At 47.1% G+C, this 14855-nt stretch overlaps 1 protein-coding gene and 1 long non-coding RNA gene across 3 annotated transcripts in view; one reads left to right on the forward strand and one right to left on the reverse strand.

Annotated features, from left to right (window-relative positions):
* Positions 1-9233: 9233 nt before the first annotated feature.
* On the reverse strand, positions 9234-13050 carry LOC143269790 (uncharacterized). The gene is made up of 3 exons (XR_013046518.1): positions 12939-13050; positions 11667-11726; positions 9234-11200 (listed from the first exon to the last, which is right to left on the reverse strand). It is a non-coding gene; the product is annotated as an uncharacterized LOC143269790 (long non-coding RNA).
* Positions 13051-13235: 185 nt separating this feature from the next.
* The window catches only part of Zc3h7b (zinc finger CCCH-type containing 7B), a 59889-nt gene continuing 58269 nt past the window's right edge, over positions 13236-14855 (forward strand). The window contains exon 1 of one of the 2 annotated variants that reach the window (XM_076556398.1): positions 13236-13541. The gene's annotated coding sequence lies outside the window, so the exon portion shown is untranslated. The remainder of the gene's footprint in view (positions 13542-14855) is intronic. The other variant, XM_076556397.1, reaches the window with a different exon arrangement.

Genomic DNA, 14855 nt, shown 5'->3' on the forward strand with positions numbered 1-14855 from the left:
AAAAAAAGTAACTTTTTGTTTTTTTGGTTTCTGTTTCTGTTTTTGTTTTTCAAGACAGGGTTTCTCTGTGTAACAGTTCTGGCTGTCCTGGAACTCGTTCTATAGACCAGGCTGACTTCTGCCTGGTCCCAAGTGCTGGGAATAAAGGCATGTGTTGCCACCACCTGGCTGGCCTTCTTTAGTTTTGTTTTTAATATAACTCTCACAGTTGAGATTCTGAATTCAAGGGACCTTGAACTCCTAATCTTCCTGTCCCCATTCTCAAGTACTGGAATTATACAGACATGCCCTATCATGCCTGGCCGATTTATTTGAGATAGGATCTCACTGCATTAGTTACTTTTTGGTCATTGTGATTTAAATAAATAAATATAGGGGGCTGGAGAGATGGCTCAGAGGTTAAGAGCACTGACTGCTCTTCCAGAGGTCCTGAGTTCAATTCCCAGCAACCACATGGTGGCTCACAACCATCTGTAATGAGATCTGATGCCTTCTTCTGGTCTGCAGTCATACATGCTGTATACATAATAAATAAATAAATCTTTAAAAAAATAAAAATAAAAAAATAAATATAAAAAATTAAAAAATAAAATATGAATAAATAAATAAGGACCAAGGCAACTTGCAGAAGAAAGATCTCACTTGGGCTTACAGTTCTAGAGGGACAAATCTGTCATGTCAGGGAGGGGGTGGCAGCAAGAAACAGACATAGCTTCATGAATTGGGTGTTGAAAGCTCATCTCTAACTACAAGCTCACAAAACAGAGAGTGAATTAGAAATGACAGGAGTTTTTAAACACTCTGATATTGGTTGAAATATTAATACAACTCCACGTAGTTAAAAGGGAGGTTTATTTTGTGTGGTAACTTACAAGTAAAGGGATAGGTTACAGGGTCTAGGAAAGGTGTAGCGCAGTCCGGCGGTGTTCTCTGGAGAACTCTGCTCGGTCTACCTCCAGCATCCAGGATCCAGGAACCAAGCGAGCTGGCACATCCGGATCTCGGGTCTTCAGGGCTCCTGTCTCGGCTCTGCCTTCTAGGCAGGACAGTTACTGAAGCCTCAATGGGGGTAGTACTTCCAGGTCAAAGCTCGAACAGCTGACCCACTACATCTCCCCCTTTTGTCTAAATAAGAAGGTTCTAACCTAATACAAGACTATAAGATTATCAAATACTCTCCAGGAGTAATAAGGGATAATGATCTAGATAAGATGGAACTACAACCAACACAAACAATATCAAACAAGAGACACATACTAAAATCCAGAGAAGTCTGGAGCATAGGTAAATGGCATGTTACAAAGATCATTCCAAAAGGTGTCCTATCCTAAAGAAACCTAAACCTAATACTTAATATGTTTTATCTAAGATATTCTATATATACTAAGTTGTAACTATAACTGCTAGTCTTCAATCCCATCAAAGACCTGAGAAGGAATATAATGATACCTGAGAAATAGAAGATGGATGCAAGCAACTTTCGGGAGTCTTGTAAGAGTAGACAGAGACAGCTGGCAGCCTGGACAGTCACCTAATGTTTCTCAGCATTGTTGGTGCATTCAAATTGGCTACAGGCTTAGAGTATCTGACAGACCATTTTCAGAAGCAGAAATTCTGAAAGACCATCTTACTCTGTCTTAGCAGAGTTCAGTAGTCACTTTTCCTTGTGTCCCGCTTGTCCAGAAGGACAGCACTTGTATTGTCAGCAGTTGAGGCAAGGGCAGTTCTTTGCTCAGCAGGCCATTTTGTGCGAAGAAGAGAAGCTTCCAAATGGAAATGTCTTAGAAGCCCAACATTCTCTCAGGATCAAATTGGTGCTGCCAGGAGCAATTGTGTCTCATGTCAACAGAATTCTAAGTTATGTAATGCCATATTCTCTAGGTCCATGAAGTGTTTGAAGATTACCTGTCCATCTGACCTATGTATCTGTAAATCTTGATAACCTGACTAACATAACTATAGAAATGACAAGCATAGGTGACTATAAACCTATAAGTCTTATCTACCTAAATAACCTAAGGACTAAGGCTTCATGTAAACAAGGTAACAGTCTGTAAGCAAATGTATGGTAAAAGGACAATGACTTCAAAATTGTAACAATACACAAGATATTTATAACTGAGGTAGGAATGTATAGTGCAGTTCTGCAATATGACAATAATCCTAAATATATATCAATATACAAAATATCCTAAACAGAGGTAGAACATACATACAGTATGACAGATATAAATTTACATTTGTATCAATATACAAATATTTCAAATAAGAGTAGAAATATATGTGCATTACAACAAATATAGTTCTGTATTTGTATCAACATACAAATTATCTTAAACAGAGCCAGGCGGTAGTGGCGCACGCCTTTAATCCCAGCACTCGGGAGGCAGAGCCAGGTGGATCTTTGTGAGTTCTAGGCCAGCCTGGGCTACCAAGTGAGTTCCAGGAAAGGCACAAAGCTACACAGAGAAACCCTGTCTCAAAAAGCAAAAAACAAACAAACAAAAAGATAACATATGTGGAGCGTGTCCCATACATAACTATCGCTTCCTTTATATTTTTTAAGTCCCTTGTTGAAATTGGTTGTAATGTATATGTCATATATGGCTCAGGGTGTGTATCATCTGCTGGCTTCTCATGGATGATAACAGGATAAGCCATTGTATGAGAGCCTTTTGGAGATGTTACAACCTGTATGGTCTTGTCTTTCTGCTTATTAGGTCCCTTGTCATGTTTACTGAGAGTTTCTTTCAGGGCTTGCAAATGAGCACCTAGGGTCTGTTCTAGGGAGTGAACCTCCTCTCTTGCAAGGGATTCCAGATTTCTCATGAAATCATGGAAGTTTTTATGTTCCTCAGAAACACAAGATTCCGTGGACCTTATCTTATCAGTTAGTGATAATCTTTCTTTTTTATATAGTGTCTGAGTAGTTACAACTTCACTCTGGAGAGTTATTGTTCTATCCATTAAATATTCATATTTATTATCAATAAAAATCAATTTTGGGCCAGGCGGTGGTGGCGCACGCCTTTAATCCCAGCACTCGGGAGGCAGAGCCAGGTAGATCTCTGTGAGTTCCAGGCCAGCCTGGGCTACCAAGTGAGTCCCAGGAAAGGCGCAAAGCTACATAGAGAAACCCTGTCTCGAAAAAAAAAAAATCAATTTTGGCTATACATTTATTAGTAATGGACTGAAGTTCTTGTATTAAGCTAGCAGATTCCACACTAAGAAGCCTGTTTTGTAAATCCTGGTTAGCAGATTCCAGAGAAAGGATCTTTTAATGTAAACCTTCATTGCTATCTTTTAAAGCCTGTATCAGTCCCAATAACGTCTCATCTTTGTTCTTATTATTAAACTAGTATTTGAACACTGTGTGAATTATTACAGTAAATGCCAAAAATGGTACAGGCCAGATATGCCTTAGGAAGGCCATATATTTCCAGGAAAGTGTCATTCATCATACACGCAAAAAAGTTTTTAAATTCTTGTGAGGTAATGTTGTCGGCCATATTACAAGAATTACTCAAAATTTGTTAGTCAGTTTCAAGGTGTAAAATTATCAAGTACTCTTATTTGAAATAAAAAAAACCCGCTGGCTTGCCTAACTTACCTTCCTTTTTAGTGGTTTTGGGGGTGTAGTAGCGCTTCTCAGCCAGCAGGAGGCGCTTGTATAGCTCCAAAGCAGCTGAAGGCCTTGGCTGGCGGCAGCTGCTGGCAGGAGCCGAGTGTGCATAGGCAGAAGGCAGCCGGAGGCAGGGTTTTTTGAGACCCCTTGGAACTTCAGGGTGTGGAGAACCCCAGGCCGCTTCAAGCCCCTCTCTGCCCCTGCAGACAGGAGGTCTTGCTGGCAGGCACGGCTCCAAGCCCCTCAGTGCCTCTGCAGGGTGCCTCCAGGGACAGTGCGGTGGGCTAGGGTAGGATCGGGGAGGAGGGGGGACGCCTCACTCACAGCGGCTTTCGCTGGTCTGGGGGCTAAGCTTGCAGGGGAACCGAGACCGGACTTAGCTGCTCCCTTTTTCCAGAATGGAACCGTGGAGGTGCTCCCTGGTTATATGGAACTCTGCATGCGGGTTCAGGTGCCCGCCAGCGGGGGTTGGGGAGGGAGCAAGGAAGGGAAGAAACAGCTGGTCCCCAGGAGTGGGGGGGGGGGGGCAGGGGGAACGGGGCGGGGGCTGAGGATTTTACAGGAAAGAAGAGACAGGGAAGCGTGGTAAGTGTGGAAAGTGTGCCACAGCAGCCACGGAGGCTGAATGTGGGAGCCACCTAGGCCACTGGAATTTGCCTCACGTGAGCGCCAGATATTGCTTGAAATATTAAGGCCACTCCACGTGGTTAAAAGGGAGGTTTATTTTGTGGGGTAACTTACAGGTAAAGGGATACGTTACAGGGTCTGGGAAAGGTGAAGCACAGTCCAGTGGTGTTCTCTGGAGAACTCTGCTCCCTCCCACGTCCAGGATCCAGGAACCAAGAGCGCTGGCGCATCCAGATCTCGGGTCTTCAGGGTCCCTCTCTCAGCTTGGTCTTCTAGGCATGACAGTTACCGAAGCCTCAATGGGAGTAATACTTCCAGGTCAAAGCTGGAACAGCTACCCACTGCTTCAAAGTCACACCTCTTAAACCGCTCCAAACAGCACCACCAGTGGAGGACCCAAGACTATGGAGGCATTTCTCATTCAAAGACCACTTTCCAGCCCCTGGTCCCCATATCTCCTGGCCATCTCAGAACGCAAAATGCATTTAGTCCAACTTCAAAAGCCCCCATAGCCTTTCACCATAGTCTCGACAGGAAGTAATGGCACACACCTTTAATCCCAGCACTTGGGAGGCAGAGGCAGGTGGATCTCTGAGTTCAAGGCCAGCCTGGTCTACAAAGTGAGTTCCAGGACAGCCAGAGCTACACAGAGAAACCCTGTCTCGAAAAACGAAAACCAAAGACCAAAGTTTCTTTGAGACTCAAGACAATCTCTTAATTAAAACCCCTTGAAAAATAAAAAAGCAAATCACATACTTCCAACATACAATGGTGCATGATATAATTAACATTTCATGGAGGAAAGGGAGCAGAGTGAGGAAATACTGGACCAAAGCGAGACCAAAAACCACCAGGGCAAACTCTGAATATTATAGCTCCACATTTGATGTCTGGGGCTTTTTTATCCCCCCCCCAATTTTTTTTTTTTTTTTTTTTTTAGATTTCATTTATTTTATGTGTAAGGGTATTTTGCCTGGACGTTTGTATGTATACCATGTGCATGCCTGTTGCCAACAGAGGTCAGAACAGGAATTCAGATTCCCTGGAAGTGAAGTTAATGATGGCTGTGAGCCACTATGTGGGTGCTGGGAATTGAACGAGGGTCCTCTGGAAAAGCAGCCAGTGCTATAAACTGCTGGGGCATCTCTCCAGCCCTAACATCTGATGCCTCACTTCCAGGTCCTAGAGAGCTCCGCTCATCCAGCTTTGCTGCATGCAGTATACAACGCTCCCTCTCTTGGATGGTTCTGCTCCCTGTGTGTATCTCTTCTCGACAGATGTCCTGTGGCTCTGGCATCTGCGGCATCTCGGGGTCTCCATTGCAACCCAGGCTTCATTCACTTTCACAGCTTCATTTAATGACTGTAAACAGAGGCAGAGTTTTTCTGCCCCGATTTTTTGGTCCCAAATAAACACACAAAAGCTTATATTAATATCAAAATGCTTGGCCAATAGCTCAGGCTTATTATTAACTAGCTCTCTCTCTCTCTCTCTCTCTTTTTTAGATTTATTTATTTATTATGTATACAACATGTATGACTGCAGGCCAGAAGAGGGCACCAGATCTTGTTACAGATGGTTGTGAGCCACCATATGGTTGCTGGGAATTGAACTCAGGACCTCTGGAAGAGCAGTCAGTGCTCTTAACCTCTGAGCTATCTCTTCAGGCCCCCACTAGCTCTTATTTTTAAATTAACTCATTTCTATTAATCTATGTATTGCCATGTGGTCTGTGGCTTTACCAATTCTCTGGCATCTTGCTTCTTGGGCTGCTCACTGGAATCTCTCCCAACTCCACCCTTCTTCATCCCAGTCCTCAGTTTGATTGCCCCGCCTAAATGTATCTGCCTTGCTATAGGCCAAACAACTTTATTATTAACCAATGAGAGTAATACATATTCAGAGCGTACGGCAGGATCATCCCACAGCAAATGGCCTTTCAGGACTTTCTGCCTTCTCAGGGCCTTCGTGCACAGACTCCTCTGTCACATGCTGCCTGGTCTCAGTGGCCCCTTGAAACCACAGAGGAAGACTTACACTTTCACTCTTGCATCCTTCACCCAGCCTCTACACCCAGCATCCTGTGGGCTGCCAAGGTCCGCAGACAGTTTAGGATAGACCCCCTTGAACTACGTTAGGAGCAGCGTTTGTTTGCAGTTGCTTTCGAAGAGCACTCCCACCCCACCCCACCCCCACCCCAGGTCTTTTCCTTTCACAAATTGGAAGCTTAGCAGAGGGAGGTCTTACTCTGAGGGCGTCCAGGCCTCTCCTTAGCCATGTTGATCTCATCAGTGTTCTGTCTGCAAAGTATGCCTTCATGCCAGAAGAGGGCACCAGATCTCATTATAGATGGTTGCGAATCACCATGTGGTTGCTGGGAATTGAACTCAGACCTCTGGAAGAACAGCCAGTGTTCTTAACCCCTGAGCCATCTCTCCAGCCCCCTCCCCCCATGCCCCTCCCCGCTCCTTTTTATATTGTATATTTTGTATTTTTCCTGCCCAGCTTGTTCTTTCTCACTGTAGACCTAACAGGTCATCAATAAGAACCACGCGCCAGGCACGGTGGCTCATGCCTGCCTTTAATCCTGGTGTCCTGGAGTCGGAGGCAGAGGGATCTCTCTGAGTTTAAGAACACTCTCCACTACAGAGCAAGTTCCAGGCCAGCTGGAGCTACACAATGGGACCCTGTCTCAACCAAACCAAACGTGCTACTGATTGAATATTAAGTCGTCTTGAAATTGTCTCCGCCCAAAGAATGAGTCCATTGCTTTTTAAGCAAATTCTTAGGTCAAGGGCAAAAAGCAACCAGAATATCACAGGAATGGCCTCCAGCCCTGCGGGTAGTATTTTTCTCTTCTGAAATCTCCTGAGCCTGCCCTCCACAGTCCACATTGCTCTCAGGACTAGTCTTTCGGGCTCCTACTACAGCACCCCATTAAGTTCTGCTTACCGTGGTCAACCACTTTCCTAGTCCAAAGTTCCAGTCTTCCACATTCCTCCAAGAAACAGCATGACCAGGTTCTTTATAACAATAGCCGACATTGTTTGTTTGTATTAAGACAGGGTTTCTCTGTGTGGCTTTGGAGCCTGTCCTGGATCTCACTCTGTAGACCAAGGTGGCCTTGAACTCACAGAGATCTGCCTGCCTCTGCCTCCCGAGTGCTGGGATTAACTGTGTGCACCACCACGGTCCAGCTAATAGCCAACTTTCTAGTATTAACTTGTGTTAATTAACTGCTTTTCTGTTGTGATAAATTACCATGACCAAGGAAACTTAAAGAAAAACTCTTTATTTGGGCTTATTGTGCTTACAGTTCAAGAGGGATATGAGTCTGTCATGGCAGGAAAGCCCATTAGCAAGCAAAGGGCATGGCGGTCTGAACTGACTGCTGGCAGCTCACATCTTGAACCACAAGCATGAAAGACTGAGAGTGAATTAGAAGTGGCGGGAGTCCTTAAATTCTCACAGCCTCCCCCCAGTGACGTACTTCCTTCAGCAAGGCCACGCCCCCCAACCCTGCCCACATAGCACAGCCCCACCACCAATAGGAAACCAATATTCAAATGAGACTGTGAGGGACATTTCATTCAAACCCATCACACTCACCATATAACTCTGGCTGGCCTGGAATTCAATATGGAGACTGGTTGGCCTGGAACTCACAGTGATCTGCGGGCCTCTGCCTCCTTAGCGCTAGGGCTACAGACATGCATCACTATGCCTGGTTCCATTTTTTTTTTTTTTTTGGTTTAATTTTTAAATTAGCAATTACACAGACATACTGCTTTACCTGTCCTTGCAGTGGCCCTGCAGAAGGGTTCTCCAGTGAAACAGAACTAATTGAATGGATGGATGGATGGATAGATTTGTTTGTAAGGGATTGGTTCACAGGAGTATGGAGACTGAGAATCCCCACCATATCCTGGATGCTCTGATGGGGATCAAGTCCAGGACCTTGTAAATACTCTACATTAAGCTCTGTACCCAACCCTGTGACAAGTCCTAAGATTTGCATTTAGCAAGTTGGAGACTCAAGGAAGTTGATGGCATCACTGCAGTGTAGTGAGCAGGCTCAGGGAAGAGGTAATGTTTCACCTGGAGACCAAGACAGAAAACAAAATCCAGTGTCCCAGCTTGAAGACACAGAGGAGGCCTGGATGTCCTGTTTAGACCTCCCACTGATTGGGTGAGGCCCCTCTCCCTTACACAGGGCAATCTGCTTTCCTCAGGCTGTCAAATGAAATGCTAACCTCATCTAGAAAACATGCTCACAGAAATGCCCAGAATGATGGTGGACATTATTAATTTTTTTTTTTTTTTTTTTTTTTTTTTTTTTTGTCAAATGTCTGGGCACTCTACAGCCTGTTCATGTTACACCTAAAATTCACCTTCACAGAGACTGAGAGTGTAGTTCAGTGATAAGTGTATGACTCACATGCATAAGGCCCTGTTTTGTTCTGTTTTTTAATCCATATATATATATATATATAATAAAAGTAATAATCGAGCTGGGTCATTGCCTTTAATTGCAGCACTTAGGTCTCTATGAGTTTGAGGCTAGCCAAGATTACATAGTGTGACCCTGCCCCCCCCCCAATTAATCATCATAGTCCCTATAGGAAAAGAACAGTCACCATAATGAGGTTTCCAGTGACAATGAACAACACATGAGACAGCATACACCGTGTAGTCTCTGTATGCTGTAGGCTCTGTCGTCTAGGTTTGTGTAAGTACACTCTATAATGTTTGCAAGATGATAAAAATCACCTAGCAATGGATTTCTCAAAATGTGTCCCCATTGCTAAGCCATGTGTGACTATGTATCTTATGCCTCCCCCGCCTCCCCAGGATAACTCAAGTTGTATTAACAAGTACCATAGGTTGTATTAACAAGTACCATAGGTTGTATTAACAAGTACCATAGGTTGTATTAACAAGTACCATAGGTTGTATTAACAAGTACCATCGGGTGGAGGACTTTAGAGACATAGAGCATTTATTCAGATCTGGAACGTTGAAAGGCCAGGATCAGGTACCACGGGGTCAGGCTTTTGGTGTGCAGACAGCCCTTTTCCTAGCTTAGAGATGACCACGCCCGGATGCACCCTCACCTGCAATCTCCTCTGGCGTCTTTTCTTATAAGGGCACTAATCCTGCTCATGGGAACTCCACCCACATGGACTGGTTATCGCCCAAAAGTCTCACCTCACACTGCCATTACATTGAGGTTTCAATGTGTGGACACATTCAGTCCACCACACACCCGATTTATGGAGGAGGAAGAAGGAACCGAAGGCTAACTTTGTAAACAGATCCTGATCCTTCCCTAAGTGTCACCAAGTTAAGATCTTTAGTGGGAGGGCCACGATCGGGGACTGTGCTAGAGCTGTGGGTCCTGGCACCTGGTAATGAATGATTGTTGAACGAGTAAACAAACCTGAACACAACTTCAACTAAGGTTGCCATGTGCTCAGGCTCTCGGAGGGGATAACAGGGTCCAAGCCTGGTACAGAGGTGCTCACTGAAAAACTACATGAATGATATACTTGTCAGTTCCTCAAGGTCCAGAGCATGAGCCTTGGATTCCCACCTCTAGCAGCTCACTCAAGTCCTGGAGAGTAATGAGTGACAGATCCAGAATTGAGATGTCCCCATCCTGGTACAGTGGTCATGGCTTATAGGACAGGTAACAAGTCTGAAACTGGATCATGCCCCTGTCTCCTCCTTAGATGTGTGTGACCTTGATCTAGTCATTAACTGCTTGTGTCTATTCCTCACCTGAAAGTGGGTTAAAAACAACCCCTACCCCACAGGGCTTTTAAAATGGTGAGACTCGACATGTGCATGTCTTTGCTCAGGATAAATAGGTAGTGGTTATTAATGTTACTTCGGCTTTGACACGAGGACATACAGGCTCACAGCTGAACATCAGGACTCCTCAGAAAACAATCTACTGGTGTGAAAATCTTGGCACTGTTCTTCAAAGCACCCCACCTCTGGGGGAGGGGTGTATCTGGCCGTCCAGTCTAACAAACTGATGTCTTACTGAAAACTTTAGAAGCTCTCACCCAGCCAAATCTCCCTTAATTGACAGACACTCCTCTTTGAAGGATATCTGGTATTTCACCAGTAGCTTGGGATGGCAGAATCTTCAGGCCTCCTGCCAGCTAATTCATCTGAGGCAGGATGTGGTAATCCAACTGGCTTCTGTATGCTTATCCCTGAAATGAGAGTGCAATTAACAACGGTGCCTGAGGTGGTAAGCTGGCAGGGATCCCTCAGTGTAAGTCGCACAGGAGGTTTGGGAGAGCTGCCACTGTTCAGTCTTTATTGGGGGCTAGAATTTGGGCTAGCCGAAGCCGGTCTCACATGCCCGATTCCCTTGCTTCCTGCCTCCACCACAGGTGTCGGCCACACCGCCTGGCTGGTTCCGTTTTTTAAATATTGATTCTAGATATGAAGTAGCGGATACTGGAAGATTGCTTGAGGTCAGTCAACAAACGGCAGGTTAGCCAGGTGAGTCTCATCACGTTACCCAGAATCCCCCACCTCCCATGCACACACTCAAGTTGCCAGGCACAAGATGGTCACTGCTTTGAGCCCATAATCTTCAGTCTATCCCAAGTGACTCAGGGCTTGTTTTCACATAAACATCAGTGACATCTGAGAGCCACTGGACTATGCCTTTGCGTCTGAGATTGCCCCTCCTCCTCATCCCAGAGTTTGGGGTTTTTTTGCTTGCTAATCTCAAGGTAGTGAGGAGGGAGAAGGCAGCCACACAGAGAAGAGCTGAAGATCTTTTAAAGCGCAGGAGCAGGCAGAGCATGGTGGCACACAGTTGATCCCAGCACTTAGGAGGCAGAGACTGGCGGATCTCTGTGAGTTCGAGGCCAGCCTGGTCTACAGAGTGAGATCCAGGACAGCCAGGGCTACATAGAGGAAATCCTGTCTCAAAAAGAAAAGAAAAAGGAAAGCATATGAGTATTTGTTCCCTTTCCAACTTGCCCTAAAAAGACAGTTATTAGAAACTACCAGAGGTCACGCATGATACCCAAAGTCTGGAGTCAGCGCTGCCCCCTCAGACAGCTTAACCTCTGGGCTTCAGTTACCTATCTGTGAGATGGGCGTGCTAAGACCCACGTTCTGGGATTCTTTCATGAACTGAATAAGAAGACACAGCCCTAGATTCTTGTCCGTCTTGGGCGCCTGCCATAGCGTATTTCAATGTTTAAAATCCGTCTCCCTGTTACAGCCGTAGCTCCCAAGGGTATGTCTGGCGCAAGTGTTTGTCGAAGAGATAATGTTCGTAAAGATGAAGTCTGCCAGGCTCACGGCTGATCCTCAATAAATTAAATATACATCCACCTGCGTGTGTAGAAAATGAAGAGGAGGAAAGAGAACGGCCACTTACTGGGGGCGGGTCCTTCAGGAATCAACAGGCCAGGTGCTCACTGTGCAGGAGAAACACGATCTGGAATCAAAAGATCTGGACTCGGGGTTGGGGATTTAGCTCAGTGGTAGAGTGCTTGCCTAGCAAGTGCAAGGCCCCTAGGTTCGGTCCTCAGTTCTGGGGGAAAAAAAAATCTGGACTCAAATCCAGCCTGTCTATTACCGGTTCTGAGGCAGGACCACAGATACTTACACAAGATCTGTTTGGTTAGACTCTCCTTTACCTCGGTCCTCTTGGCAACTTTAAGTCCCTTCTAGAAAGATCCCCAACAAAGAGACTTTCTATGATAGAATTCTACTTAGGCTTCCCTGAACTTTTCCACGAGGCCTGGACTTTTGGGTTTCTGCATTTATCTCTGAATTGTCTGAATTTTATTTTACTTAAAAAATTATTATCATTTTATCATTATTTTTTGAGATAGCATCTCTCTATGTAGTCCTGACTATCCTGGAACTTGCTAACATCAGGCTGGCCTCAAACTCACAGAGATCCGGCCTGCCTCTGCTTCTTTGAGTGCTGGGATTAAAGGCATGTGCTACCAGGTCTGGCCCAAATGTCTAAATTTTAGCAAGAATCCTGATAAACTAGAATAGGGATTTCTAGATTTCTACCTCTCATCTCTGAATACCATGAATATCTATCTCTCAGGGTCCTCAGCTTCTACTGTTCCTCAAGGTGACGTTCCAGTACCTGACCAGTTTCTAAGGGAGACAGCTCAGCAGTTAAGAGCTCTGGCTGCCCTTGCAGAGGATCCATCTTAGATTCCCAGCACCCACACAGCTGTCTGTTCACAGCTACCTCCAGTTTCAGGAGATCTGACGCCCTCTTCTGGCCTCTGCCAGCCACCAGGGACACCTACCTGCAGCCCAAATACCCATACATACAAAAAAAACAAAAAACAAAACAAAACAAAACAAAACAAAAACAAAAACAAAAAAACACCTGAATTTAAAAATATTTAAAAAGAATCCTATTAAGTGGGCTAGCCAAAATCACATCTTGATAACTTCTTAGATTTGTGTCTGCTGATCCTGCCTTGCTCCTCACCTATGAATTCCTAGTTGTTCACGTTGAATTCACCCACTACAATGGTCCCTAAACCCACCATGATGGGCCCTTCCTTGAATAAAATTAGTCTCGCTTTCTTAAACAAGTGTCCTTGATTTTTTTTTCTCCCTTTAACTTTTCATACATGAAACCCCAGCCAAATGAGACTGACCGAGTACTCCTTACCAACGAAAAGGGCACACCACCACCGGGGGCTTGGAGAAGCACCTGGAAAGCCGAGGGTGGCTTTTCCCTCGGACTGGGGTGGTGGTGGAGGCGGTGGTGGACACAGGCTCTGGGTTGGTCCAGCATCCTCCCAGAAATGCAGAACTGTCGGAAGAAAAGCCCGGAAAAGGAAGGGCATGTTTAAAAGAAAAAATCAAGGTGAATTCCAGGCATGAACCGTCCACGGGGAAGGGGGGCTTCCCGACTCCCCACCCCTTCCCCCCCAGGTGCGCAGCCCGCGCCGCCCACCCCGGGCGCGACGAGGCGAGGAGGAGCTGCGCTCTCTAGGACCCGAGGAGGGAGAGCTGCAGGGAGACGGAGCCTCCAGCGGGTGCTGCCGCGAGCGGCCGGCCGAGGGGGCTGGAAATGAAAGTAAAGCGCTCCGGAGCCACATGGACCGAGCTGCCCGGGCGGCGGCGCCGGGAGCAGGATGCGGCCGCCCGTAATTAAATAGCATTTACTCTTATTATTATTACTAATAATAATAACGTAATCATACCTCTAGTCATAGCATACCATTTATCGGGCTCGGCGCAGGCCCGCGGGGAGCGCAGCCCGGCCGAGGTGAGTGCTTTGGCGCGGCGGAGCCCCGCGGGGCAGAGGCCGAGCCACCGCGTCCCCGGTGGCGCGCAAGGTTGGGGCGCGCGAGGCTGGGGCGCCCGGGATAGGGCAGGGCAGGGCCGCGCGCGGAGGAGGCGCGGGAAGTCGGGGCCCGGCCACCTGGAAAGGCGGCTTTGCAAGAATAAAGCAATAGCACCCCCATTGCCATGAACTATTTTTTTGGGGGGGATCTCTCTGCAGATCCCCGTACCCCTACCCCAAAGTTTCAAAGTTATTGTGTGGCCGGGCACCTGCCGCCTGGGAGATTGGGTCCCCACTGCAGCCCCCAGGGGGATGCCTTGGGATTTTCTTCTGTCGCGGTGGTGGGGAGCAGTCTCCCCTGGGTCTGGAGCTTTGGAGGTGCACGGATGCTTTGCGAATCCCACTGCAAGGGGGGGGGTGGTCCGAGGCTGGCAGTGGGGATTCCCCCTTTCCTTTTGTATTCGCTTTGGTTCCGCAATGCCTAGAGGTGGAGGGGCCGCGGCGAGGGCCAGGGACAATGGCCGGCTGATGGGTCGCCCCAGTCGGTTACGGCGGCCACGCGAGTCCGGGGATCCAGGGCCTGCGGGCCTAGCCCTGGGGGAGGGGGCGGCAGGAAAGGGGGGCGCGGTCTGGGTCGGCTGAGCAGGAGGGCATTTCCGGTCGTGGCATCCGTCACTGGCCTCAGAGGCCTCCGGGGTGGGCAGTTACTAGGCAGGGAATTCAGGAGGACTGCAGGGTGCCGGGACTGTGGCGACTGAGGGGCGCCCTGGCAGGTCTGGGACCCTGAAGAAGCAGAGCCGACTCTACCTCCATCCCCCACATCCCCCACTCCCTTCAGCGGGCAGAAGGTCCCCTCTGCCACTCATAACTCTTTTTCTTTCCCGCTTCGACACCCTCAGGTTCAGGTGTTGCTAAAGTGCCCGGCTTGGGCGGGGGGAGGGGTCCTGCACAGAGACAAAGCCCCATCCCCCCATGCCCCAGGAGTGGGGATCCTGTAGAAGGAGTTCCTTCTTGACAGAACAGGATGGCTGAGGTGCCAACAAGACATTGATGGGGAAGGTTGGGGCCTGCAGGGCAGAGGCTTTAAGTCTGGGGGTGTTTGGGGGCCCAGAGCAAAGTGATGGGGGATTCTGTTTTTTAGTTGTTAGCCAGGACTTTGGCGTTGGGGCACAAGAATCAGAACCCCCAACTTCTTGCCATTTTTCCCGAGTTGCCTGCATTTCATCCAGTTTGATGAAAATAGCAGAATGCAGATCCTTGAATTTTTACACAAATGGGATAATTATAGTACATTTA

This window comes from Peromyscus maniculatus, chromosome 20, assembly GCF_049852395.1.
Source record: "Peromyscus maniculatus bairdii isolate BWxNUB_F1_BW_parent chromosome 20, HU_Pman_BW_mat_3.1, whole genome shotgun sequence".
Classification (NCBI taxonomy): Eukaryota; Metazoa; Chordata; class Mammalia; order Rodentia; family Cricetidae; genus Peromyscus; species Peromyscus maniculatus.